This window comes from Nyctibius grandis, chromosome 1, assembly GCF_013368605.1.
Source record: "Nyctibius grandis isolate bNycGra1 chromosome 1, bNycGra1.pri, whole genome shotgun sequence".
Taxonomy (NCBI): Eukaryota; Metazoa; Chordata; class Aves; order Nyctibiiformes; family Nyctibiidae; genus Nyctibius; species Nyctibius grandis.
The window spans coordinates 120,065,892-120,092,792 of NC_090658.1; the positions used below are offsets into that span (position 1 = coordinate 120,065,892).

The following is a 26,901-nucleotide window of genomic DNA, read 5'->3' on the forward strand; positions in this document are numbered from 1 at the left end:
TTACCATGCATCAGCTGAACCACTGCAGCTCCTGCATACTTAATCGTAGCCCATTGCTACTGCCAAGGATAACATACAAGCATTACCTTTTTCACTGAGGTCTGGTGTGACTCATTTTATCTACCTTTGCTACAAACTAAAAGCACACACACAGAGACAGCTACTGCCGGTCAGCTGACATGGGGTAAATCATGAAAATATGGTCACAGGGAATATAAGGAAATCAGTAGTCAGGCTCATCAAAGTTGCTCATGCACTTCTGAAATGCCATGTCAAATGTCAGTACAGTAGAAAAAGCACTAGCAAATATCTCCTGACTTAAAAAAGACATCCTTCAACTGTCAGGAGAACAGTAGCAGTGATATGCTGAGCGCTTCTTTGACTTTAATATCTTTATTGATGATCTGGATGAGGGTATCGAGTGCACCCTCAGTAAATTCGCGGACAACACTTAGTTGAGTGGGAGTGTTGATCTGCTGGAGGGTAGGAAGGCTCTGCAGAGGGATCTGGACAGGTTAGATAGACGGGCCAAGACCAATGGTATGAAGTTCAACAAGACCAAGTACCGGGTCCTACACTTTGGCCATAAGCCCGTACAGCGCTACAGGCTGGGGGAAGAGTGGTTGCAAAGTCCAGCTGGCGGCCGGTCACTAGCAGTGTTCCCCAGGGCTCAGTTCTGGGGCCGGTGCTGTTCAATATCTTTATAGATGATCTAGACGTAGGGATTGAGTGCACCCTCAGCAAATTTGCAGATGACACCAAGCTGGGTGGCAGTGTCAATCTGCTGGAGGGTAGGAAGGCCCTTCAGAGGGATTTGGACAGGTTAGATAGATGGGCCGAGACCAACAGCATGAGGTTCAACAAGAACAAGTGCCGGGTCTTACACTTCGGCCACAACAACCCCATGCAGCTCTACAGGCTGGGGGAAGAGTGGTTAGAAAGCGGCCCGGTGGAAAGAGACCTGGGGGTGCTGATCGACAGCCGGCTAAACATGAGGCAGCAGTCTGCCCAGGTGGCCAAGAAGGCCAATGGCATCCTGGCCTCTATTAGGAATAGTGTAGCCAGCCGGTCTAGGGAAGTGATCGTCCCTCTCTACTCGGCACTGGTGAGGCCGCATCTTGAGTACTGTGTCCAGTTCTGGGCCCCGCACTTCAAGAAAGATGTTGAGGTGTTGGAGCAAGTCCACAGGAGGGCGACCAAGCTGGTGAAGGGTCTGGAGGGTCTGAGCTACGAGGAACGGCTGAGGGAGCTGGGGTTGTTTAGCCTGGGGTAGAGGAAGCTCCGAGGTGACCTTATTGCAGTCTACAACTACCTGAAGGGAGGTTGTAGTGAAGTGGGAGTTGGCCTCTTCTCCCGGGCAACTAGCGATAGGACAAGAGGACACAGCCTCAAGCTTCGCCAGGGGAGGTTCAGGTTGGACATCAGCAAGAATTTCTTTACAGAAAGGGTTATTAGACATTGGAATGGGCTGCCCAGGGAGGTGGTAGAGTCACCATCTCTGGATGTGTTTAAGAAAAGACTGGACATGGCACTTAGTGCCATGGTCTAGTTGACAGGGTGGTGTAGGGGCAGCGGTTGGACTTGATGATCCCTGAGGTCTCTTCCAACCTGGTCGATTCTGTGATTCTGTGATTCTGTGAAAGCAGCCCGGTGGAAAAGGACCTGGGAGTATCGGTGGACAGCTGGCTCAACACGAGCCAGCAGTGTGCCCAGGTGGCCAAGAAGGCCAACAGCATCCTGGCATGTATCAGGAAGAGTGTGGCCAGCAGGACTAGGGAAGTAACTGTCCCTCTGTACTCAGCACTGGTGAGGCCAAACCTCAAGTACTGTGTCCAGTTCTGGGCCCCTCACTTCAAGAAAGACATTGAGGTGCTGGAGAGAGTCCAGAGGAGGGCAACAAAGCTGGTGAAGGGTCTAGAGGGTATGTCCTATGAGGAGCAGCTGGCGGAACTGGGGTTGTTCAGCCGCGAGAAAAGGAGGCTGAGGAAAGACCTTATCGCTCTGTACAGCTACCTGAAAGGAGGTTGTAGTGAGGTGGGGGTCAGCCTCTTCTCTCAGGCAACTAGCAACAGGACTAGAGGGCATAGCCTCAAGCTGCACCAGGGGAGGTTCAGGTTAGACATTAGGAAAAATTTCTTCACAGAAAGGGTTATTAGGCATTGGAATGGGCTACCCAGGGAGGTGGTGGAGTCACCATCCCTGGAGGTGTTTAAGAGAAGACTGGACATGGCACTTAGTGCCATGGTCTAGTTGACACAGTTGTGTTAGGTCAAACATTGGACTCGATGATCCCAGGGGTCTCTTCCAACCTAGTTGATTCTGTGATTCTGTGACTTTGCCTATACAGTGCCTCTGTTCCTAAACCCTCCCTCCACCTTAGGAGCTTGTACCTCACCCCAAAAGACCCTGTGTCTCACCAGAACTCCTTTGCATTGTCACCATGCTCTTGACAAGAGAATGAAGAGACGGTTTGCAGACCAGTGCAGCCCCATCTCAGTAAGATGTCTCAATGTGGTCCTCTCCTATTCAGTATGCAGCACAGCTTTGCTTTTAAATAATATTTGTTTAAGTTTATGCACACAAACAAGCCTTGTAGGTTATTGAGAAAAGTGGCCTTTCTGGATTCTGGAGGTGGTTTTCTTTTGTTGTGTTTTTTTTTGCTACTGCAGAAAATGGCACATGGGGCCTATCCACAAGAAATATTTTGCTTTTAGATAATACCAGCCAGTTGGGGGTGGGGCATAAGAACACTAGCAGACAATTGGTATTTTGAGTGATCTCAGGGGGCAGAAGCCACTGAACACTCTTAAAATGGTATTGCTAAGGAAATCAGGTAAGTACACTATGCTACAGTGATCATCGAAAGCTTATGAACACAAATGATAGCACAGGAGAAGTTTCTACGGACCACCAGGTGTTGCAGTGTAAGACACGCTGGATCACCGCTTTAAAAATTCCTTCCCTGAAATACATGCTTCAAGTGTGGCACTTCAACATGACTTAGAGTTGTTTATATTTGTTCCTATTTTCATAGTGTGCAGCTTATTTAATGCAATTCACCCTCAGTAGTCTAAGGGAACTGAGTATTCTTATGGGCCTGCACCCAAGAGAGATAAAATCTCACCTTGAGCTTAATTCAAGCTGGCAGCATGCAAATACAGCAGTACAATGTATGTGTGTCTGTGACGTCTGTGCATCTAGACACTCCTGTGCACTAATCCCAAAAATTTCCTTTGGTGGGCTTAGTTCATGCTGAGATAACTTGCAGTGTAGAAATCTCTTTGCATTCTACCTTACTTCCTGTAAAAACTGATTCAAATAAAATAATTTTCCCTTATTACATATGAATTACTAGCATTCTGTCAAACTTATTGATGGCTTCCCATTAAAATCTGAATTTTCCAATAGCTTCTAAATGGACATTCTAATATGGGATTTCAAAAAAGCATGTCATTAAGTGAATTTTGCACAAGCCAAAGTCACTGGAAAAACTCCAGAAAGAGTAGTTATGGCAAAGCTAGCAGATTTTAACAAAAACAGTCCAAAGAATCACTAACCAAGAACTCCTTTGCCACTGTAACTGCAAAATGACTTCATTAAGTGAGACAGGACCACTCTGTTTTGACTGGTGAAGAAATAATATTGAGAGGCTAATGTCAATGTGAAAAAAGCATTTGCTTCTTTTCATACAATTTAAATTCCAGTTCTGTTACCATACCGATGATATGCAGAACTTTATGCCTTTCCGTTTAAGATGGTTCAACACCTTATATGAAGGCATGATTTTTGCAAATAGCCTTCACTTTTTGCACCTTTTTGTATCAAAGGACTTTTTGCAGCCTCACTTTCTGTCCCCTGCTCATGCGCGTTTCTCGGAGCTGTGGGTCCCAGGAGCACAAAGGAGCTCTGCAATGGTCGCACAATGGTCACGCCTGACAGGCAGTTTTGGGGACCTGTCTCTAGTGGCTGCTTCTAGGCAGAAACACTGACTGTGCCCACAGCACATGGTGTCATGCTGATCGCCCTTACATCTCATCAGGGATGTCTAGCTCTCCCATGAACTACATATGGAATAGAAATGCATGGTTTTCCTGAGATCAGAGGACCTAAAAGCCTGTGCCTCTTTTTTTTTTTTTTTTTCTCTTTTGCAGTAGAGGGTGTCTATACTTAGAAATTGAATCACATCAAAGCCTGTTCCTTGGGCTCCAAGGTGCTCTCAGGCATGAGCTGACCACGTCCACAGTACTAAGCTCTTAGAATCACAGAATCATAGAATGGTTTGGCTTGGAGGGGACCTTAAAGATCATCTAGTTCCAACCCCCCCTGCCATGGGCAGGGACACCTTCCACTAGACCAGGTTGCTCAAAGCCCCATCCAACCTGGCCTTGAACACTGCCAGGGAGGGGGCAGCCACAACTTCTCTGGGCAACCTGCTCCAGTGTCTCACCACCCTCACAGGAAAGAATTTCTTCCTAATATCTAATCTAAATCTGCCCTCTTTCAGTTTAAAACCATTACCCCTCATCCTATCACTACATGCCCTTGTAAAAAGCCCCTCTCCTGCTTTCCTGTAGCCCCCTTCAGATACTGTAAGGCTGCTATGAGGTCTTCCCAGAGCCTTCTCTTCTCCAGGATGAACAGCCCCAATTCTCTCAGCCTGTCTTCATAGGAAAGGTGTTCCAGCCTTCTGATCGTTTTCATGGCCCTCCTCTGGACTTGTTCCAACAGCTCCATGTCTTTCCTCTACTGAGCGCCGCAGAGCTGGATGCAGTACTCCAGGTGGGATCTCACGAGAGCAGAGTAGAGGGGCAGAATCACCTCCCTCGACCTGCTGGCCACGCTGCTTTTGATGCAGCCCATGACATGGTTGGCTTTCTGGGCTATGAGCACACATTGCTGACTCATGTCCAGCTTTTCATCCACCAGTAGCACCAAGTCCTTCTCCTCAGGGCTGCTCTCAATCCCTTCATACATCCCATCTATATTGATACTGGGCATTGCCCCAATCCAGGTGCAGGACCTTGCACTTGGCCTTGTTGAACCTCATGAGGTTCACATGGGCCCACTTCTCAAGCTTGTCCAGGTCCTTCTGGATGGCAACCCGTCCCTCAGGTGTGTCAACCACACCACTCAGGTTGGTGTCATCTGCAAATTTGTCAAGGGTACACTCAATCACACCGTCTATGATGTCGTTGATGAAGATGCTAAACAGTATTGGTCCCCTGAGGGACACCACTTGTCACCACTCTTGGTACTTCCAAAACAGGTTGCCTGTGTTCAAATGGCACCTGGGAAAAGATGTTACTGCAGAACCGAAGATGCCTCTGACAGACTCAGGTCTAACTGAACTTCAGTGTTCAGATACAGCTCCTGACACTTTACTAGTATATGCCTAATAGATCATTTTTAAGTTCATTACCTGCTTGACAGATAACAAAAAAACTAGCACATTGGTATTTAACTGTAATGTAGCTACAGTAAATGTCTTCATCTGCTAAGAAGTTAAGAGACAAGAAAAAGCCCTAAACTGGTTACCAAGACAGAGGTTAGCATTTATGCAGCTACAGCTTCTCCGTAACACTGAGCTTTGATTCTCCAAGGTTGAGAGACTATTTCTATTTTTCGATTAAGATTCCCAAGATAAAGATAAAGATAAAGTTGCCAGCCTTTTACTGCTAAACATCAGGTAAGGAGGGAAATTGCATGCCCTAGGGAAAAAAGACGCTGTGAGGCAGAGTGGGTTTTTCTTTTTTTTAAAGAAGCATGATAAAAGTGTTTAGCAAAAGTAATAAATTTAAGGAGGAAAATAATAAACATAAAGAAGGAAACTACATGGGTCATGCAGTGAGGACATGACATTCATTTCTCAGCTATGCCTGCTCAGAAAGGGACCGTTTGCTGTAGGTTTAGAGACCTAAAAGTTGCCCCCTCCTAACCTTGCAGGAAGTTGTGTGTAGCTTTTCACAGTCCTTAATTTCAGTGATCCCACAGGGGGGGTGGAGGGCTGTGGGTGCATGTGAGCGAGTGCCCAGAGCCCTGCCGCTGATGGGAAAAAGATTAGCACGGCTTGCAAAGACACGGAGCAACATGATAGGGAAGATAACTCAGCAGAGCGTCTACCCCAAAATGATTTTTTACTAAATTGCTGGCGTGTTGGCCTGACAGCCCCCCAGTTCACTGGGATTAACATCAAGGCTCCGGCGCGGGAACGGTTCCAGACTGACCGGCGAGAGAGAAAATAGGCAAAGCTGGGCTCTTTCATCTCGGGGCTGCTGGAGCAGAGCCCTGACAGCTGATGGATGAGCAGAAACCGACACGACTTCCCCATGTCCTCCCCAACACCGCGCGGTTTATGGCCCGATACACTGCGTCCATTATCCCAGCCCTCGCCCCTGGCTCTCCCTGGCCATTCTCTCCCCGGGGGTCACTGCACCCTCCGCCCGTGCCCCCAGGCCCTGCTGCCCCCTCACCCAGCCCTGTCTGCTGCCAGTGATGGAGGCCAGAGCCGGGAGGTGCCTGTGGGGGCTGTGCTCAGCGCCAACCGGACTTCAGAATCACAGAATAGTTGGGATTGGAAGGGACCTCGAAAGATCATCTAGTCCAACCCCCTGCCGGAGCAGGTTCACCCAGAGCACATTGCACAGGGTCACGTTCAGGTGGGTTTTGAGTATCTCCAGAGAAGGAGACTCCACAGCCTCCCTGGGCAGCCTGTTCCAGTGCTCTGTCACCCTCAGGTGGGTTTTGAGTATCTCCAGAGAAGGAGACTCCACAGCCTCCCTGGGCAGCCTGTTCCAGTGCTCTGTCACCCTCAAAGGAAAGAAGTTTTTCCTCATATTCAGATGGAACTTCCCATGTTTCAGTTTGTGCCTGTTGCCCCTTGTCCTGTCACTGGGCACCACTGAGAAGAGGCTGGCCCCATCGTCTTGACACACGCCCCTAAGGTATTTGTAAGCATTGATAAGATCCCCCCTGTCTTCTCTTCTCCAGGTTAAGCAGACCCAGCTCCCTCAGCCTCTCCTCGTAAGAGAGATGCTCCAGTCCTCTGATCATCTTTGTAGCCCTCCACTGGACTCTCTCCAATAGTTCCTTGTCTTTCTTGAACTGGGGGGCCCAGAACTGGACACAGCACTCCAGGTGTGGCCTCACTAGGGCTGTGTAGAGCGGGAGGATAACCTCCCTTGACCTGCTGGCCATACTTTTCCTAATGCACCCCAGGATACAATTGGCCTTCCTGGACACAAGGGGACATTGTTGGCTCATGGTGAACTTGTCCACCAGAACTCCCAGGTCCTTCTCTGCAGAGCTGCTTTCCAGCAGGTCAACCCCCAGCCTGTACTGGTACATGGGGTTATTCCTCCCTACGTGCAGGACCCTACACATGCTGTTGTTGAATTTCATGAGGTTCCTCTCTGCCCAGCCCTTCAGCCTGTCCAGGTCTCACTGAATGGCAGCACAGCCTTTTGGTGTATCGGCCACTCCTCCCAGTTTCGTGTCATCAGCAAATTTGCTAAGTGTACACTCAGTCCACCATATGGTGGGGATAGACAGACACTTCCTGAGTGCTGCAGCCTGAGCTGGGCCGGGTGAGGAGCTGGTAGGCAGTGGGTGTATGTGCTTGGATAGCACTGCTGGGTGGGTGCTGCACCGCTGCGTGCATATTGCATCGCTGCTTATCACATTGCTGCACATGCATGGCATTGCTGTGTGTGTGACATTGCTCTGTGTGTGTGACATTGCTGTTTGGGTATCACAGTGCTCTGTGTGTTTGTGTGGCAAGGGCACCCAAGCCGTTGGACCTTTCAGTGATCCATGTTCCTGGATCTTGGCTGCCACCACCCTCATCATCCTTTTGGCCACCTAAGGCACTGAACGCCCTACTCACTCCTCTGTCACTTTAGGTACTCTGTACTTTGTGGTCATAATTGACATCAGATGTGACTGTTGCACAGATGTTATGGAATATATCCCTCAAGGCTCCCAGAGGGAGACATTTAGAGTGGAACAGGAGTAGAAGAGGTGGATTCCTCCTGCTCCGTCCTTCATTGGACAGTTGAATTGAGCCCTTTACAAGTCTCAGCCCAGGAGGATTTTAGCCTGTATACATGGTGCCTGTCCAAAAAGATAAAAACTATCATCTAACTTGCTTGGCAGGTCAAGACTTTTCAGTCTAGTTGCCTCTATATGAGGAGAAGGACTTGGGGGTGATGATTGATGAGAGGCTCAACATGAGCTGGCAATGTGCACTTTCAGCCCAGAAAGCCAACCGCATCCTGGGCTGCATCAAATGCAGCGTGGCCAGCAGGTCGAAGGAGGTGATTCTGCCCCTCTACTCCAAGCAGAGCCAGAGGAGGGCCATGAAGATGATCATAGGGCTGGAGTACCTCTCCTATGAAGACTGGCTGAGAGAGTTGGGTTTGCTCAGCCTGGAGAAGAGAAGGTTCTGGGGAGACCTTATAGCAGCCTTCCAGTAACTGAAGGGGCCTACAGGAAAGTGGGAGAGGGACTTTTTACAAGGGCTTGTAGTGATAGGATGAGGGGTAACAGTTTTAAACTGAAGGAGGGTAGATTTAGGTTAGATATTAGGAAGAAATTCTTTCCTGTGAGGTTGGTGAGACACTGGAGCAGGTTGCCCAGAGAAGTTGTGGCTGCCCCCTCCCTGGCAGTGTTTAAGGCCAGATTGGATGAGGCTCTGAGCAACCTGGTCTAGTGGAAAGATGTCCCTGCCCATGGCAGGGGGGGTTGGAGCTACATGATCTTTAAGGTCCCTTCCAGCCCAAACCATTCTGTGATTCTGTGATTCTGTGATTCTATGAAATATCCATTAAGCACCTTTACAGCAGCTTGTTTAGCTCTCCAGTGATACAAACACTTAACTCTGTGATTCAATCACTTCCCTCAAAATTGTCTAAAGTCTAAGATGCTCTAAAGTATCTAAAGTCCTCTTGGATATGTGCTTCAAACTCATACTTAATAACTAAGAAAAAAATTAAGCTCTAAAACTTCTGATAGCACAGCAGTAGTGCCAATTTGTAAGCTAAAAAAAGATCTCTGATTAGAAAACAGGAAATTCCCTGCAGTTTAACCTGCATTTTTTCACTCACTTTCTATTACATTTCCGATAATGAGACAAGAAGGATCATGAAGGATTAAATATAAATATTATAAAAAAGACATAATAGCGTAATTAATTTGGCTTGGAAGGGAGTAAGGACTGAATGAAGAATGCGTGATCTTTAAAAAGAGCTGAATTTAATGGAGGGTTTATGTATAAAATTTAGAATATTTATATCTGTTGTCATTAACACAAGTATCAAAATATCACACCCATGGCCTTTTTTATGCATCAGCATAAGGGTGTGCTTTCCCTGCAAACGCAGTTAATGAGCATAGCTAATTTGGGGGGGCGGTTCGTGCTTCAGGGATAAATCACAGAGAGGACTAAATGTTTGTCTTCGATGTGCACATACGGTGGAGTCGTTGCACCTGTAGATGATGATTCAGAGACATAAGCTTGGGGAAGCAAGGAGAAACCGTCTGAGCTTGCTCCTGATAGACTTTAATTGATGTGCCCAGTATTCCCTGTTTACTAGTCAATACACAAAAACTAATACTTCAGCAAAACACAGCAAAACTGATCAATATAGAGGCCTTTGAGTCCACAGTGTTATACAGCTGACAGTGTTATAAATTCAGACTTCAGGTGAACAACAAAGAATGCATGCCATTAAGCTGAATAATAACATTATGATGCTGAACAAGAAAGCATTAATATAAATGATAGCCAGATGGACTGTAAAAGCAACAAGATAGAGAGTTGAGGTGAACTGCTGCAGCTTTCAAAGGTAAACCTGATTATCAGCTGTTGCAATGTTTTGCTTCTTAAGATTGGCAATTTCCTGACCTCACAAAACACACAGACCTATTCTTACTAATTTCATGAAACACTTCGTGTTGCTGATGAACAGATTTTATTTACATTTTGTTAGCACATAAACAGGTCATTTAAAAAGCAGTGCAGCAATGCCATTTTAGGCAGTGATGCTACTATTTTAAATTACAAAAATTTGCATTTGATACAATGTTAGAGAGACCTTCAACCTCTGGTTGGCATTGTGTACACTTCTCATTGAATAATCCAGCTGCAAACTTTATTGATTTATCTAAAAACCAAACCAAACGAAAAAAAAAAATTCCTTTTTTTTCTGTAACTTGCAATAGATGACTCCAGATTGCCAGTAAGGTTTGTGCCTGTTCTCAAACCATTGCTGGCATTCCCACCATGCTGAATTTGGTTGATGCAAACACTCTCTTCTGCTCAGTTTAAGGCATGAACTGGTGGCATTTATGATTTTTTTTCTGTGATACTTTGCAGAAAGTGGGAGTGGTTCTAATCTAACTAATAAATGGTTTAAACATTTTGTATTTTACTGTGATTAGAGAATTGAGATAGTTTTGAGACCCAGGTGAAGCTTTCTGTTACCTCACAGATTCCCTCCCACACCCCCCTTTAACTTGCTCACTTTCTGGTGCTGTGATTTCTGCATTCCTGAGACCAGCTTTAATAAGGGTGGTGGAGCACAATTGTCTGCAAGCACATAAGTTTTGCCTTGAAATCACAGGTGATCTTGACATTTCTATCATGTGGAACTTCCACTTATGTAAAGCCACTGGAGTCAGTCCAGAGAATTTGGCTTGGATGAGTGCAAGCTGGAACACAGGAGGTTCCACATAAATATGAGAAAAAACTTCTTTATGGTGAGGGTAACCAAACACTGAAACAGGCTGCCCAGAGAGGTTGTGGAGTCTCCTTCTCTGGAGACATTCAAAACCCGCCTGGACGCGTTCCTGTGTGATATGATCTAGGTAATCCTGCTCTGGCAGGGGGATTGGACTAGATGATCTTTCGAGGTCCCTTCCAATCCCTAACATTCTGTGATTTTGTGATTCTGTGATTCTGTGAGTGAATATAGCTGAACAAAAATCCTGGGAATACCTCTCTTCGCTGTGACTCAGAGAGGCACTGCTGGGCATAGTCAAAATCTTAAATTAAAATTAAAAACCTGCTTGCTTTGTCATACACATGTTTCTGATGATTTTAATGAAACTATTCACATAGGGGAACTGTGCAACATTTATCCCATTTTCTGAGGAACACTACTGTATTATATAACATCATGCTATTAATGTTTGGTCATCTGCACTGATAAAAAGTTAGCTGTGTCACAATATTTATTTTAAATTGCCCTGATAATATGTTTCCATAAATTACAGTACCTGATCTTTCTATATACAGTCCCCGTTCATGTGTTGAAAATTTAACTCACTTGTTCCCTACTGTTCTTACTAACGAAAAACATTGCTATGAGCAATTTTCTATACACATACATTAACTTTGGATTACTAAGATTGCCTAATGAGATTATAATTCTCTGTTAAACACTTCTGACAGAGAAGACCCAGAACAGAATTTGAAAAATATCTTTATCTCACGATGAAACCAGCTTCCAGCAGGTTTTGTCAGAAATATTCCCGAGAAAGCTTTCAGAGTTCTGCAAGAAATTATCCTGCATAATGCTAATAAAGCAGAATTAGTTCAGTTTGCTGCTGACAGTAAAAAACTTCTCATTTTTTTCCCCCTATCAGTCTCCCACACTTGGAAATTATTACAAGCAAGTGCTAGGAACAGGAAAATGAACACGGGAAAAAGTGGAAAGATAATTGTCTTTCATCCAGTTACTCTTGGCACCTTGGGGTGATCATCCTGAACTGGATCCCAACTCAGTCATCTGGGTGAAATTGCCTCCAATGGAGCATCTCTCAACACACAGGTAAAAATTCAGTTCAGTTTTCTATGAATTCTAATTTTTATGGGACTCCTGGATTATGTTTTATTATGCAACACTGGAACAGTAGAGTATTACAAGGGAAGATTATTTTTCTCAAATTATTTTTGAAGTAAGATGCTGTATGCCAGTGTGCTTTACTAACTGATGTACACAGGCAGGAGTTCAGCTGGTTGGAGAGAAGGTGGGCTTTGCTTGGTTTTGGTTTAGTTATCTGGGAGGTTTTTTTTTTGCTGGTTCATGTTTGAGATGCTGCAGGTCTGGTCAGCCTGATACAAATGTCTTCTTAAGATGAATATTGATGCAAGTTACATCTTCCTATGATTGCTGGGAAATGAGGGCTGATGCTGAGCCTTTTACCACCACGTCCTGCTGATTGTGGTAAACAGCATTGCAATATAGAAGTGTATACTAAAGCTCTGACTAGCATTAAATGACAATGAATTTGGCCCTTTCCTAGTCATAATGTCTGTACCAACCAGAGCCAAATTATGACGTTAAAAAATGTTAACTGATTATCCTCGGGTTATGTCAAATTTAAGAAGTTGTGTGGCCCAAGAGGAATGGATCTGTAGAGCGAAACTCTTGGTGCTGAGATGATGTCCCCTGTATACGTATTTTGGAGGTTTTACTTAAGGCCAGATCTATTCTGGTGTCGTGGACTGAATGCTCATTAGCAGCTAGAGCTGTGAAGTGAACTTCTGGAGCACATCTCCTGGTTTAGTATCAGGGGAAAGGAGTTGCTTCGTGTGCTCCAAGACAGCTCTACCACTTGGTTGAGAGAGTTTCTTCAGAAACTCCATTCCCCTGATCTAAACTAAAAAATTTATGTAGACACACCCAAATATATTGCTTAATTATTACCATGGGACCTGTTGTATATGGATACAAACTCTGTCATGTCACTCACTCTCATCTTAGAACCTGCCACGGGCTATTGTGTTTGCAAAAAATGCCACAACCGTCCTGCCCCCACTGCACACACATCTCATTTGCAAGAGAAGATGTGGTAAATGTAACTCACATAGCCTCGACTTAATCTGCGGATTGGATATTAAGGAAGTGGGAAATATGTGTCTGATGACCTCAGGCTACATCTATGATTGAAAAGAAAACATGCCAAAGATCAGAGATTGGCTCACACACACACATGTAAGCTCTCTTCCCTCCAAAACCAGGGTCTCCTCAGGTAAAAGCCTTGCGTTCTTGTAGCAAAAAGTTGCACATCTCTCTCATGCACTTCCTCCTTTTTTTTTTGTTTACTCTAATGTTTTTAATCTGAGAATGGAATAAAAAATTCCATCAGAGCCAGACAAATCCTCTCTCTTCAAAAGAGTGGCACTATCATGCTACTACAGCTCTTTATCATGAGAATTACAAAAATTCCTGAATTTGTTGTACACTCTGGCAAAGACTGGTGGAACAGGACATCATGATGATGAAACGATATTCGTTTGGGAACTCGGTGTGGTGTACTCATCCCTTATTTTACCATTGTTACTCTGAGGACCAGACCACAGAGCATGCAAGCACACCTAAAGTCCGCAGCACCTAACACTTGACCTCCGAGACCAATGCATCTAAAATCCTTCATGCTTTGCACAAAGCAAGTACAACTAAAACCCATCCTGAGGATCCTGTATAATTTTCAAATTGCTTTACTTTCCTGGCACTGATGAAGATGCTGCTGATGCCCAGGGGTCCCAGTCATCATTGCTTCTAGTGCTAGCAGTTCTGTATGTGCTGTGGCCTCTCTATTAGGTAAAAATTGACTTTTATCCTCAGCTCACACTGAAATCTTCCACGTCTTATATTATTTTTACCTTTTTTTTTAGTTTTATAACTGAACACCAAAAATAGGAGCCTGTATTTCTACGGAGACAATGTAGTTAAACAGGGTTCAAGTGTAAGCTGCCAGTATTTTGCCTCAGAATGCAGTGCTTGGTAACGCAACATACTCTACTTTGATAAATTAGAGACGATCATTAAATAGAGCTATTCTGATTTGTGCCAATTCAGGAGATGCTTTGATATGATGTGAAGAAAAAGTTCCTAAAAATTAAGACACAGCATCCTTGAAGGAATGATGAAGGAATATATTGCTCATATATATCTGGTACAGACAATTTCTTGATTTAAAATCTCTGCATCTATAAAACCTATGCCCATGGACACTCTAAAATTGCACATCCAATACTTGTCCATATCAGGAGCATTAATTCGAGATAGGAGTGAAGGCTTAAGAACTACCTCTTCAGTCTAACATCTGGATGTTCAGGGGGAAGTATTTATTTAAAATCCGTGTCTAGTAAAGACCTTACAGACTACCAACTTATCATGAACATGGTTGTACCGAAAAACCTGCCTATAAAAATGAAAAAAACACCCAACTAAAAATCCAGGTTAATCCAAAATAATTCACTTAAATGAATTTCAGAAAGGAAAAATATACCTAAGAGTAATCAGTAGTTCATTGCCAGAAGGAAGGTATGTATCAAAGAAGATTTGCAAAGGCCTGTCCTAAAGCTCAGTGTTCTTCAATATACTTATAAAAGTCATGGACAATGGGCCAAAGAATATTTTCATTACATTTGTAGATAATACCAATGTGTGAAGGACTGAGAATGCAACAAAAAGACTCAGGTACAGCTTGCTACTGAAAAATGGCCACATTTTCCCCCAGGCCATTCTTTCCCCCAGACACAACCATTCACATAGCAGTCGGAACTATGTGGCCAAAAAAACCCCCAAAGGATTAGTTTTCAACTGCATATTGTAGGCTCCAAAGTGACATGACACCTGGCTCAGGACAAGGAACAGGGTGGGAATGCGTGAACAGAGCTGGGGGTGGGAGGGGAAGATGCCCTTTTCAGCCACAGACATTGTAAAGGGACCCTGCAATTGCACCCCGATAATACACCGAAGGCCAGAAATAGAGTTCAAAATGATCATGACAAATGGGAAATTCACTGAAAATAGAATTAAATAGGATAGGAGAAAACTGTACTTAAGTAATTTAAATGGCCACTGTAGATGGATTAAAAGATTGCAGTTCCCCTTTTGAAGTTTATTTCCATGCTGACTTCTGAGTGCACCATCTTGATCCTTTGCCTATGTGCTACCTATGCGACTTTTGGGTTGCTTGTCCAGTTTGGTTAAGATTAAGTATTAGGGCAAACCAGGGAGAATGCTGTTCTACAAGTCAGTGAGCTGATAGTCTGCTGCCAATGCCTACTGCAGATAACACCTGTAGTAATCCTCATGTCCTACAATTGTTTCACCTACAGCCTCCAGTTTCAGCCTTCTCAAACAAGGCAGGAGACAAAACAAACAAAAAATCTGCTCTGGCAAGTGAAAATCACAACCTAAATAATATGGTTAGAAGGCTTCATGCCTCTCATGTTGTATATTCACAGTTAAACCCAACACTGAGGTCTTTCCTCAGTCTTCAAGTAGTCCTTACTCAGGTGGAAACCTTGTGGAAGTGTTCAGCTCACCAGAGATCTCAGCTGCCTTCTCTAGGTATCATTCTCTCTTATATTTAGGCTTTATATTAATTTGCTTTTCAGACAGGCACCCCAAAGTTGTACCTGTGCTGTTCTATACTTCAACAGGCTACAAGGCCTATACGGTTTCCATATTGCCCTCATTACCTTCCCACTACGAACAGAGCAATATTATGTGCATCTAACGTGAGATTTCTTTTCCTAGGCTTTTACCAGATGGGTAATGATTTCTTTTCCTAGCATTTAGATTAAAGGAAAGCCTTTTCTTTTTTTTGAAGAATTACCTTCTGATGTCATTTAAACTAATGGAATTAAACTAGAATATAAACAATACGCAAAAGAAGAGACTCGAGCTCCTAAGCCATGTTTACACAGGCGTCTGAGTGAGGAAACCCTTTTTCTGAGCCGCACACACATCATTCTCCATGGAGCGTGGTTTGTATAAAGCTGTATTGTTCCCTCTTCCAGCTCACTCAGAGGGCTTTTTGTGTTTTTGCTGCCTTTTTCCCCTCCCAATCCTACACACAGCCCATTTTTCTCTTTTTATTCTTACTGCTGCTGTGTCCTGCTTCCTTCTTTGGCCTCTTTGCAGGATGTAGCAGAGCTCGGACTCCCATCTCTCAGCACACAAACAGTATCTCTCTCTTACACCAGCCTGCAGTCCGCAGCAATGTGCCGTTACATCAGCCCTGGCCAGGGACCGGGAGCTTCTCTAAACAGATCCTGAGACCCTCGGCTTCTGGCAGCCAAGTGAACCGCAGGGTGGGGAAGTCCACAGCTCAGCATTTAGCCTAGGTCAGCAGCAACTCACACACCCTTGGTTTTACTCTACCAAAAAAACCCAAAGAAAACACAAAACGTGTAATACTGGATTTAAGTTTGCTTCCACAACACTGTGCTCAACAGCTTATGCTGAAAAGAGAGAAGGGTCTTTTCTTCCCCGGTTAAGATCAAGGAGTGATGGAACTGAGACAAAGAAAGGGTCACAAAATTCAGCTGTTGTTTGGCACCCGTGGCTATTAAATCCATCATTATAGCTATTAGATTTTCTTTTGTTCTTTTCTTACTTATTTTGACTATCTATCTGTTGATAATAATTATATAGCAGGAATAAAAGAGTGAGAGTAACATTTTACCCATATTCAATTATGCTACACTTCACCTTTCACACATTATATTAATTATAATTCATAGCTTTAGCAAACCACTCTCATAGTTAAAGGGCACTCAAATAAGGAAGAAAAACAAATGTAATCTCTGACTGCAGTGTACTCATGCAAGCCCTGTTAACCCACTGATTAAATAATCTAGCCTTGCATAATTATCCCTGTTACATGAACCGGTAAATAAAGGCAAAAAGGTGGCTTTCCTAGTGAGAGCCAGCGCAAGGATTACTTATCCATTAATTTTCACTGAAGCTTTAAAAATATTATTGTTAGAATGTTAGTATTTTGCCTTAATGTTCACAAACTTCAAACAGGATAGATTTGTACATTTGAAATCAACTATGGTGTTTCAGCAGGGGATGAGAGATGACACGTAAATCCCTCGTATTTTAGACTGCATGGCAGAGTTTGTATTTCATCAGCTGGCTACAGTTTTATATAATACCACTTAATAAAATTGAACATTTTCCTCAATAAATGAACATATTTTGGTGTTTGTTTAAAGGAATAACCACACAAAAGGTATAATGTAATAAAAACCAATGTCGGATGAATCATTTTTTTTCCCCATCCAACACCTCTGTCTTCCTGAACCACAGTTCTCCGGAGAAAGATTCAAAGTGCCTACATAAAAAGGCTACATTGCTACCAATAAATTGAACAAGCCTAGTCTCTGGCTGGCAGGCTGACTGGCATGATCTGGCTAGTCTTTCTCTGCCTCCAAAACAGCATTGTCACCACTGATGGAGCAAAGGCTCGAGCTGTAGGTGGACTTTATCATGTACTGGGGTATGGGGTGGGACTGAAGCATGCCAGACACCGAGAAACTCTCGGTGCTCACACCCGTGCCCTGGCCCCATACAGTCATACAGCTGGAGTGTCTGCGTTCAAGAAAGGGCTTTTACTCACCCTGGAACAGATTTATTTAGACCACATTTCTTTAGCTACTTACAGGCAATCAGTGTGGGGTAGTATCAAAAGCCTCATGGAGGCGAATGACTTGATACTGCTGCTCCTCCTCTGCTACTTCTTCCTCTCTCTTAAGGAAACCATACTGCTTTGACATGGTCTGACATGGCCCGTTACCTAACTGGGCTCTTATTTTCACACCCCTTCCTGATTTTTAAGGGCAGGTATTTGCCTGACCTCCCCTTTAGAAGTAACCACATATAACTACAGTCTGTGCTAAGCCAGTTCATCAAATACTTTATGTTGAAGTTCACCTGGCTCAATCTACTCCAAAATACTGAGTTTAGCTAAGGCTGGGCACTGAAGCATGAACTTGATATTTAAGGATATTACTTGCAGCATATGGTGAAAAAGCACTAGCCAATGGACTGATCACCAAGTAACACTGAAAAGCTTTTCCATTACTAGGGTTGTGTTTTCTTGTACCAGTATTGTCAGTGCTATGAGCCACTGGAAGCATCATTCCTTTCTTTCCTCAGTCCATTTTAATGCTTCTACATCTTTAATATTTTATATTGAGAAAGATTCTTTATCTAAAAATATCTCCACTAATATCAATCTAGAGCAGAGTAACTCCACAAAGTCAGTGCAGCAGTACCTATAGGAGACAATTTATGTTTAAGTATTCCGAAGAGCTGAATTGCTTTGCAATACCTCTTGATTTCATTGCCTAGTTTTAGAGGCTTTTTGTAGATTCTAAACATTTCCAGGTCCCCCTGTCCCTGGTTGTTTGTATTCGCCTCTCACATTCTGATTTCACTGTGCAAAGGGCAAGGAAAGTTTACTGAATGGAAAGACCTCGGAGTCTACAATATCAAACAGCAGAGTGACCTCAAAGGAAAGCATATTTCATTAAAAAAAAGAGTTTCCTTGCAAATCCAGCTTGTTTTACCCACCCAGATCTGCCTTTTTGCTGCCTCTGTGGTAACACATGTTTTATATGAATCTATATTAAGATGAATTTTAACCTACAAATAACCAGATACAGCTATGCAGTAGGAGGGAATTCCTACAAGATGATGTAAAGTTTTTTTAAGCAGTAAAATTAAAAATAGCACATAAAACCTGACCAGTAGATTTGGATCTGAACCAAGGCAACACATTTGGGAAACATTATCAAGTTTATCAGGGGTAACATATCACAGAAAATCTGCTTCTGTTTATACGCCATTTATTATTCATTTTTGACATTTCCCTTTTTTCTTCAACCTTTTTTTACCCCTAAGCAAATATGTTAGACTTAACTGAAATGTGAGATAACAGACTGCTCTTTTAGTTTTCTTTCCCTATAAGACAAAAGCAGAACTGACTAGAGGTAAAAAAAAAAAATCTATGAAATATAAGTACAGAACAAGAAACATTTCCCAGAGTAGCACTGGTAACAAAGGAGAAATCTGCCTAGTAATGAAAACCGAAGAAAAACTAAAATGCCTAATAAGATTAAACTAAGGGCCAAATTCTGTCCTTCCTTATGCTGTCTTGCATTTCATGATGTATAAATAGCACATTACAGACTTCCGCCTCACACAACATACCGTATCTGTGATAAAAAGCTATTTTTTATGTCTAGGACACCTATATTAAAAGGGTTATGCCAGCGGAGACTTTTTTGCCCATGGTTGTCAGAATGTTTGCAGGTCAAAACAGTTTATAGTAGCCAAGTCTAACTCAGGGAAAAATACAGACAACGAAAGCAAATTCAGTCTCGGTAAATGACACAGTCCCTCAACTTTACTCAGACAAATTCTCAGGCGTATCATCACAATAAACTTCAAATGAGAAAGAGCTATAACTTGCTTTTGTTCGGTCTTTGAAATAAAGGTAATCATTAAAAGTCAATTTAAAGTCTTGGTCCAAAGTCAGCCAAGATTCATGCAGACTTTCTACTGAATGCAGTTCAAGTTGAAGCTCAACTTAAATTTGAATTCTTTCATGTTAGTTGTTCGCTCATCAGAAGCTTGTAATTTTCTTCAATGATTCAAATGCAAAATATCAACATGTCTTTGAAAGCTGTTACTGAACAGTGGTTTGTTCTGATGCTGAGATATCCACCTGAGGTGAATGTTTATTATTCTTTGCTTGGATGAGCAAAACTTTTGGAGTGGTTTCATGCGCAGATCTTTCCTCTGTCCGCTCTAGAATCCACACTTAGACCCCATCCTATCAGCAAACGCTTCTTATATCTCAAAGAAAGCAAACACAATAATGGGCATAAAATGGTGAAGACATTTATCTTAAAATGTAAGCAAACCCCCAGAATACGATAATACAAATGTATATTATTTATTGTTTATATATTCTTTAGTTTTATTTTAGTAAATGCGACAGTTTTGTAAGTAGAGACTTTAGAACCTGTGATAAAAAAGCTCTGTGATTTTATCAGTTGTTGCATACTGTTGCTGATGTAAATGCTTTGAGTATATATTGAATATTTCCAATTGAACAGTTATTTATGGCAATAAAAGACAACTGTGAAGATTCTTGTAATTAAAACGTACAATGAGCTTGCAGATTCACACCCAGACGTTACTGAGGAAATTTTGGGTAACTCTCCACTACTGTGGCAGAGCACGAAACTCATGTTTTGGCAAATGTAAGGTAATGTCTTAAAATGTGGTATTTAGAGGACATTTATTCAAAGTGGATACAGATGGAAGAGACTGGAGAAAGTAAGTCAAAAGGAGTTCCTAGTAACCCAGTAAGGTTGAACTGCTGAACCCTGTTGTGGAAATTAGCATCGCTGGTGATGCTGTCAGGTAGCTGAGTGCTACCAGACAGAAAAGATGATTTATTAGCGCACATGAGGAAAAAGTTACAACTTGTAAGAATGCAGAGGTTTTGTTTGGGGTTTTCTTTTTGGTTTGTTTTCAGCTTGGCAGTTTGAAGGCTAATGACTTGAACAGGCTTTGAATTAGTTCCTCAAAGATGAACTAAATGAGAATGAAAACCAAGTAATTTATTTTATATTGCTGCTTGTGTTGCCTCTCTTTTGCAGTTGCAGAAATCCCAGCACAGAATAGCACTAGACACTGCCCGAAGCAAAAACTTTCAGATACTGGGAACACTTAGGTACTTAGTTGCCTCTCCTGAGGATCAGTGTAAGAGTTGGCATTTAATCCAAAGTAATAACCCAGGATCTCCATAGTCCACAGCGGAGAGACGGAGGTATTTCTGGGGGTGATTCAGTCCACACTAACATACAAGCTGAAGAAAGAATGAGGGTCTTCAGTGGTCTGTCTCTCCACAGTCTTTGGAGGACTGCACATAGGAGGACATAACTTGCCACCTCAGGCAAAGCCCATGGCTGTTGCAAGTGATGCCCCTTGAAATGTCAAATGAAAATTGAGGTTATAAAACCTGCTACCTGTATTTTCAAGATGTCTGTGGCAGGCAGGACTCAAAATTATGCTTCAAACAGCATATCAGGTCAAGATGAACAAAGCTGTGGAGGAATTCGTCTGCTTCAAATTGAAGCAAAAATATATTTCCTAATTTTGAAAAGAGATGATAAAAAAATTTAAAAATTACTGTCATTAAAAAGGAAGTGAGAGGATGCTGCTCCTTTTAGCAGCTCCGATGCCAGTACTCGGACCACAAATTATTTTCATTCTGCTTTCAAGATCAGGGAGGTAAATGACCCGTCACTGCAAAGTCTAGAATGCTGCCTTTCATTTTTATGCTTCTTGACCCATGAAGTCAATAAAAAGTGTCTCAGAGGAATTCTTCCAGCAGAAGTTTCTAGTACAACTGTGACACAATTGAATGAACGCCCAGAAGAAAGGAACTTCTGAAATACACAAAAAATCCTAGACTGACTTCCACATGAGGCCCAAACCCTGTTATTTCATGGGCCTTTTGATTTACACAGAAATGGCCCCACTACTATCTGGCATAAAAATAACCTGAATTAAATTGCTTGTTAGTCTTTATTTTGATGATTTTTATTAAGTATGGCATTTCAAATTGTTCCTGGGGTCAGAGAGGACAGACTTTCTTTTTTTTTTTTTTAATTTCAGAAATATGGAAGAACAGAGGAATCTTGAACTTTCCAACATGAACAGTGATCACTGGCTTGGGCACATATGTCAAACTCTACCAAAATTGTTCTGTCTTTCCTCAGCTCTGTTACACCATGCCTCTCAATTCAAACTACTTGCATACTCGGTTAGTATCTGTATCAGTAAAACTCATTTCCATTTGGAAAATATATACAATATATATATAATAATGAGGACTACAGATACTTGGTTCAAAAATAATCTTCTCTCAGAAGTAATATTTTCCAACAAAATAATTTAAACTGTAGCCTGCATTTGAGTACTTTTGCTGACTTCATTTAACCTACACCAGACTGTATTATTTAAAAATCTGGCCAATTATATCATGAATGACAAAAATAAAGAAAAAAAAATTGGTCTTATTTGCATATCTCAAAGTAATTACCGTTGTAAAACATATAATCAGAATAGTGGCTCTCAATGTGAATGTGAAACCACTGAACAAAAAGAATCTTCATTTGCTTTTTAAGCTTGCAAATTTAATAAAGCAAACGTCACTTTGACAGGCTGTGTAAAACAAATGCAGCATTCACAGAATCACAGAATCACAGAATGTTAGGGATTGGAAGGGACCTCGAAAGATCATCTAGTCAAATCCCCCTGTCGGAGCAGGATTACCTAGACCATATCACACAGGAACGCGTCCAGGCGGGTTTTGAATGTCTCCAGAGAAGGAGACTCCACAGCCTCTCTGGGCAGCCTGTTCCAGTGTTCGGTTACCCTCACTGTAAAGAAGTTTTTCCTCATATTTATGAGGAACCTCCTGTGTTCCAGCTTGCACCCATTGCCCCTTGTCCTGTCAAGGGATGTCACTGAGAAGAGCCTGGCTCCATCCTCATGACACTTGCCCTTTACATATTTATAAACATTAATAAACTACATTCACCCTCTAGTTGTAAAACACAGCTGCAAAGAATTGGCTGAGTCAGTGCTCACAAATAATTTTTTGGTATAAATATCATAGCTATTATTATGAATGTATACCTGAGTATGTGTAATCCAAAATTAATCAGAAGAACAAATATGTACATTTCATCTGATACACATAACAAAAATCTCCACAAAATCCTTTAATTAGGTTGGCTAGGTAAAACAACTTTTCTTTCTCCAAATTAAAAATTTTCATAGAGATGTAATACCTGGATCAGTCTTATATTCATATATTAAGTATCTCAGTAACTAGGACCATGTGTACCTGTTCGTTGAAGTTCATCTAAGAATCCTCATTCAAGTCCACTGTAAGGAATCTTGTTTGGGAAGGTTTCTATTAAAGAGCCTTTGAGCTCTGATGCTGCATGCTATTTAAGTCTGAGTTTAATAGCTGAAGTCCCTATAATTAATCACAGCCTTGTGTGCAATAGAAAAAAAAAAAAAGAAAAAGACAAGAAATCGATTTTAACTTTTTTTCGCAGCCACCCTAAACTAAATGAAACACAAAAGATCATGGAACTGCTGTATTTCACTGTCAGACATTTCTTTATTACGAGTTTATAAAGACACAAACAAGCATTGGATTTAGAAATACAACTGAAATTGTCAACTATTAATACTGTTGAAAAATCAGTATAACCTTCTCAGAAATATTAACAAAATGAGGTTCAGTACCCATCTGTCTGAATTCACTGGGCAGACTCCGTTCACAAGAGCAGAAGGTAGATGGAGGCTGCATGCAGGTGAGCCAAGGTGAGCCACCCCACATTCCCTCACACGCTGCTTTATGTTACAGGATAAAGCCAAGCATCACAGAGCAGAGGTTACAGCCCGAGGTGGGCCCTCAGGCAGCAACTGGAGTGGAAACTGAGGCTCTGCACAGTGCTGTGCTGCTGCCACAGAAAGGGAGGTAAGGTTAGTAAGAGCCCTTAAGTTTCCTCCTACCATGGCATCCTAAAATCGTGTCTGTAAAGAGACAGATTTTTTCATTTTGTGTAGAATCCTTTCCTGGCCAAAGTCCTTCAGAAGTTTCCTGTCCATCTAACATGATCTGACCTTCAGACACTGTCATGTCACACAACCCACAGGACAGGGTATTTTCTGAACTGCATGGTGACTGCATCCATGTCAAGTATCATGCTTTGTCCTCTTTTCATTATGGAAGATCAAAACCAGTTGAGGTTGGTCATCTTCCACTGTCCTCTTCCAACTTCTTTTGTGTATCTAGAGAAGACAGACAAACTCATCCACAATTTTCAATGCAGTAAGAGAGGAGCTGTTTGACATGTCACTAAAATCCACGGAAAATTTCTTTAAACCCTAGGATTTCACTGAAGTGGATGCAGAATCAGAATGAGAACAATCATGAGCTGTAATAGCAGTTTTGATCCAAGCCACATACAAATATTCTAACCTTTAAGTTCTGTTAGCAATTTTAAGATGTCAAGAGGTATGTCAAGTTCTTAATACCCAAGTCTACATCTTTAATTGTCAACAGCTCAAATATCCAAGACAAGAGAGTTATATTAATTCCAGCTGGACTCCCAATTTAAGATCTGTTGAAAAATCATGATATGTCTTCCTCTTAAACTAGGGATTAGTGCTTGGTTGGTCTACTTTTTTACTATATACTTATTGATTTTCTAGAACACCTTCTGCACTGCTCAGTTTTAATTTCAAAGCAGTCAAGCACATGAGATCTCCGTAAGATTATCATGTTACGCCATTGATCTGCAGCAGCAGAAGACTCAATTTGCTCAGTAATAAGCACCTTAGGTCAAAGGCCACGACTGAGAAAAGACAAAGGGTATCGTTTACACCGTGTCAATCAGAAACAGCTCTATTGAAATCAACTGAGTTACATTTGTCTTTAATCTGTGTGACAGAGAATTCTATGTTTGAAGAATTTGGATTATGTGGCAGTCAGGAATTCACCTTTATTAGTCTGTAGCACGAAGCGTTACAGACTACTAAGCTAAAATAATAGATCTGCTATATTGGCTTTTTAACCAAAATGAGTTTTATTCTCTTATTAGCAAATCAAATTCATGTCACTCTTTCAGCTCACTGGCTTCCACCGCATTATCTAATCTGCTTCACAGTATGAATTCATAGATTTTGTAATTTTGCATTAGAGAATTCATCTGAGGTAAGTGAATAGTAATTAGTGTCCTACTTTTTAAAGAAAAAAAAACCAAAAAAACACCTCTTCCAACTATTTGCATCTATTAACAAACTTTTGGATAGGCAAGATTTTATGTTTCTTGACTTTTGATGTTCATAGAATCATGCATTTCTAATAGTCCTAGAACACATGCAATTTTCAAAACATATTCCTGACTATACAGCCACAAGATGATTTACAGGAAAGATTTAATTTGGCTTGCTCAGGGATCTTGTTGGAAGAACTGCATGGGATACAGCCCTGGAGAGAAGAGCAGCTCAGGAGAGATGGCTTATTTTCAAGGGTCACCTCCTCCAAGCTCAAGAACGGTCCTTCCTGATAAGCATGAAACCAAGCAAAGACAGCAGGAGGTCTGCATGGATGAACACAGAGCTCCTGACTAAACTCAGACATAAAGAGGCAGCACGCAGGAAGTGAGAGCAGGGACAAGAGACCCAGGAAGAATATAAAGACACTGTCTGAGCATGCATGGTTAGAGTTAGGAAAGCCAAAGCTCTTCTGAAATTAAATCTGGTGAAGGATGTGAAGGCCAACAAAAAGGGTTTCTACAGGCGTATCAGCAGCAACAGGAAAGCTATGGAAAATGTGTGCCTGCTGCTAAATGGGGTATGGGACCTGGTGACAAAGAATGCAGAAAAGGTCAAGGAACTCAGTGCTGCCTTTGCCTCAGTCTTTAATGGTAGGATTTGCCTTCAGGAATCCCAGGCCCCTGAGACCAGAGAGAAAGTCTGGAGCAAGGAAGACTTACTCTTGGCGGAGAAGGATAAGGTTAGGGAACATTTAAACAAACTGGACATACACAAGTCTATGGGACCTGATGGGATGCACCACAAGTGCTGAGAGAGTTGGCTGATGTCACTGAAGGCTTGTGTGTCTTGACATTAGCAAGGCTGTTGACACTGCCTCCCATAACATCCTCATAGACAAACTGATGAAATATAGATGACAGAGACTGTGAGGTATATTGAGAACTGGCTGAACTGCCAGGCTCAAAGGGGTTGTGATTAGCAGCACAAAACCCACCTAGAGGCCAGTCACCAGTGGCGTACCTTAGTGGTTGATACTGGGACCGATACTGTTTAACACCTTCATTAATGACTCAGAGGGTGGGACAGAATGCACCCTCTGGAATTTTGCAGATGATAACAAAACTGGGAGGAGCTGTTGATACACCAGATGGTTGTGCTGCCATTCAGAGGGATCTTGACAGACTGAGAACTGGACAGACAAGAATCTGTACTGGTTTTGGCCAAAACCAGACATAGCATGAAAGAATGATGGGTATTTCCCAAGTGTACATCCACCTAACTGGCACCGTATCTTTGTAGGAATATATTGATTCCATTAAACTTCTCAAGAAGTAAATGGAGGAGGGTGAAAAGAGATCATTTCGTATTAAGAATTTATGTCCTACTTCGTGTAATTCAGAATAAAAGTAAGAATGCAAGTCGTCTTATATACTACTTACGTCTTACTTCCAGTTTAAATTCAGCTGAAATAGAACACAAAAAGCAACTGAGAGAAGACTTCTTATTGCTTTGCAATTTTTAGTAGACATGGAAAACATTAGATAATTCATCTGAGTGATGTGGTCTATCCCATACCAGTAAATACAATCTTAGTAACTATCCCTCATGACAGCCACTCAGTTGCAGCAGAAAGCTCAGAAGTCATAAATTATGTTTCAAACCCATTCATTTGTTTGCAGCAGCAAATTCTTGTCTTTCAAACTCATACCACCCTAAAATAATATTTTCTTCCACCACAAAAGAAGCAAATTTTTTAGGGCTGTTCTGACTCAAACTAGTCACACTCACTTATGCACATTCTGAAATGCTATCATTATGAGGCTTAAATGTTTATCATACTACAAACACGTATTCTTACATAATGATGAGTCAAAGTAAGAAGAAACACTGACAAAATGGAGATCAATAACTTTGACCATTAGTCTATATAGCTCTTCTTCCGACAGCAGTTCATTTGCACTTATCTTAAGGTTAAATGAATCATCCTCTGGCCACCTTATTGACTATAAATGCAATCTGAGATGGCCACCATAGCTCAGGATGACTAATGTGAAGATATAAAAGTCATAGAAGGGATTCAGGCCCTCTACTCTGTAAAACAATATCAACAATTTCCCCTGGTGAAGATGACAGACAAGTGCCAAGAATCGTTAGAAAAATCCAGGAATTGTTTAAGTGACGTGAGGTTATATTGTTGTGGCATACAAGTGAAACG

At 42.1% G+C, this 26,901-nt stretch overlaps 1 protein-coding gene across 1 annotated transcript in view; it reads right to left on the bottom strand.

Moving 5' to 3' along the window:
* Positions 1-23,104: 23,104 nt before the first annotated feature.
* Positions 23,105-26,901, bottom strand: part of CYRIA (CYFIP related Rac1 interactor A) — a 64,572-nt gene continuing 60,775 nt past the window's right edge. Inside the window, exon 14 of the mRNA XM_068425469.1 lies at positions 23,105-23,696. The gene's annotated coding sequence lies outside the window, so the exon portion shown is untranslated. The remainder of the gene's footprint in view (positions 23,697-26,901) is intronic.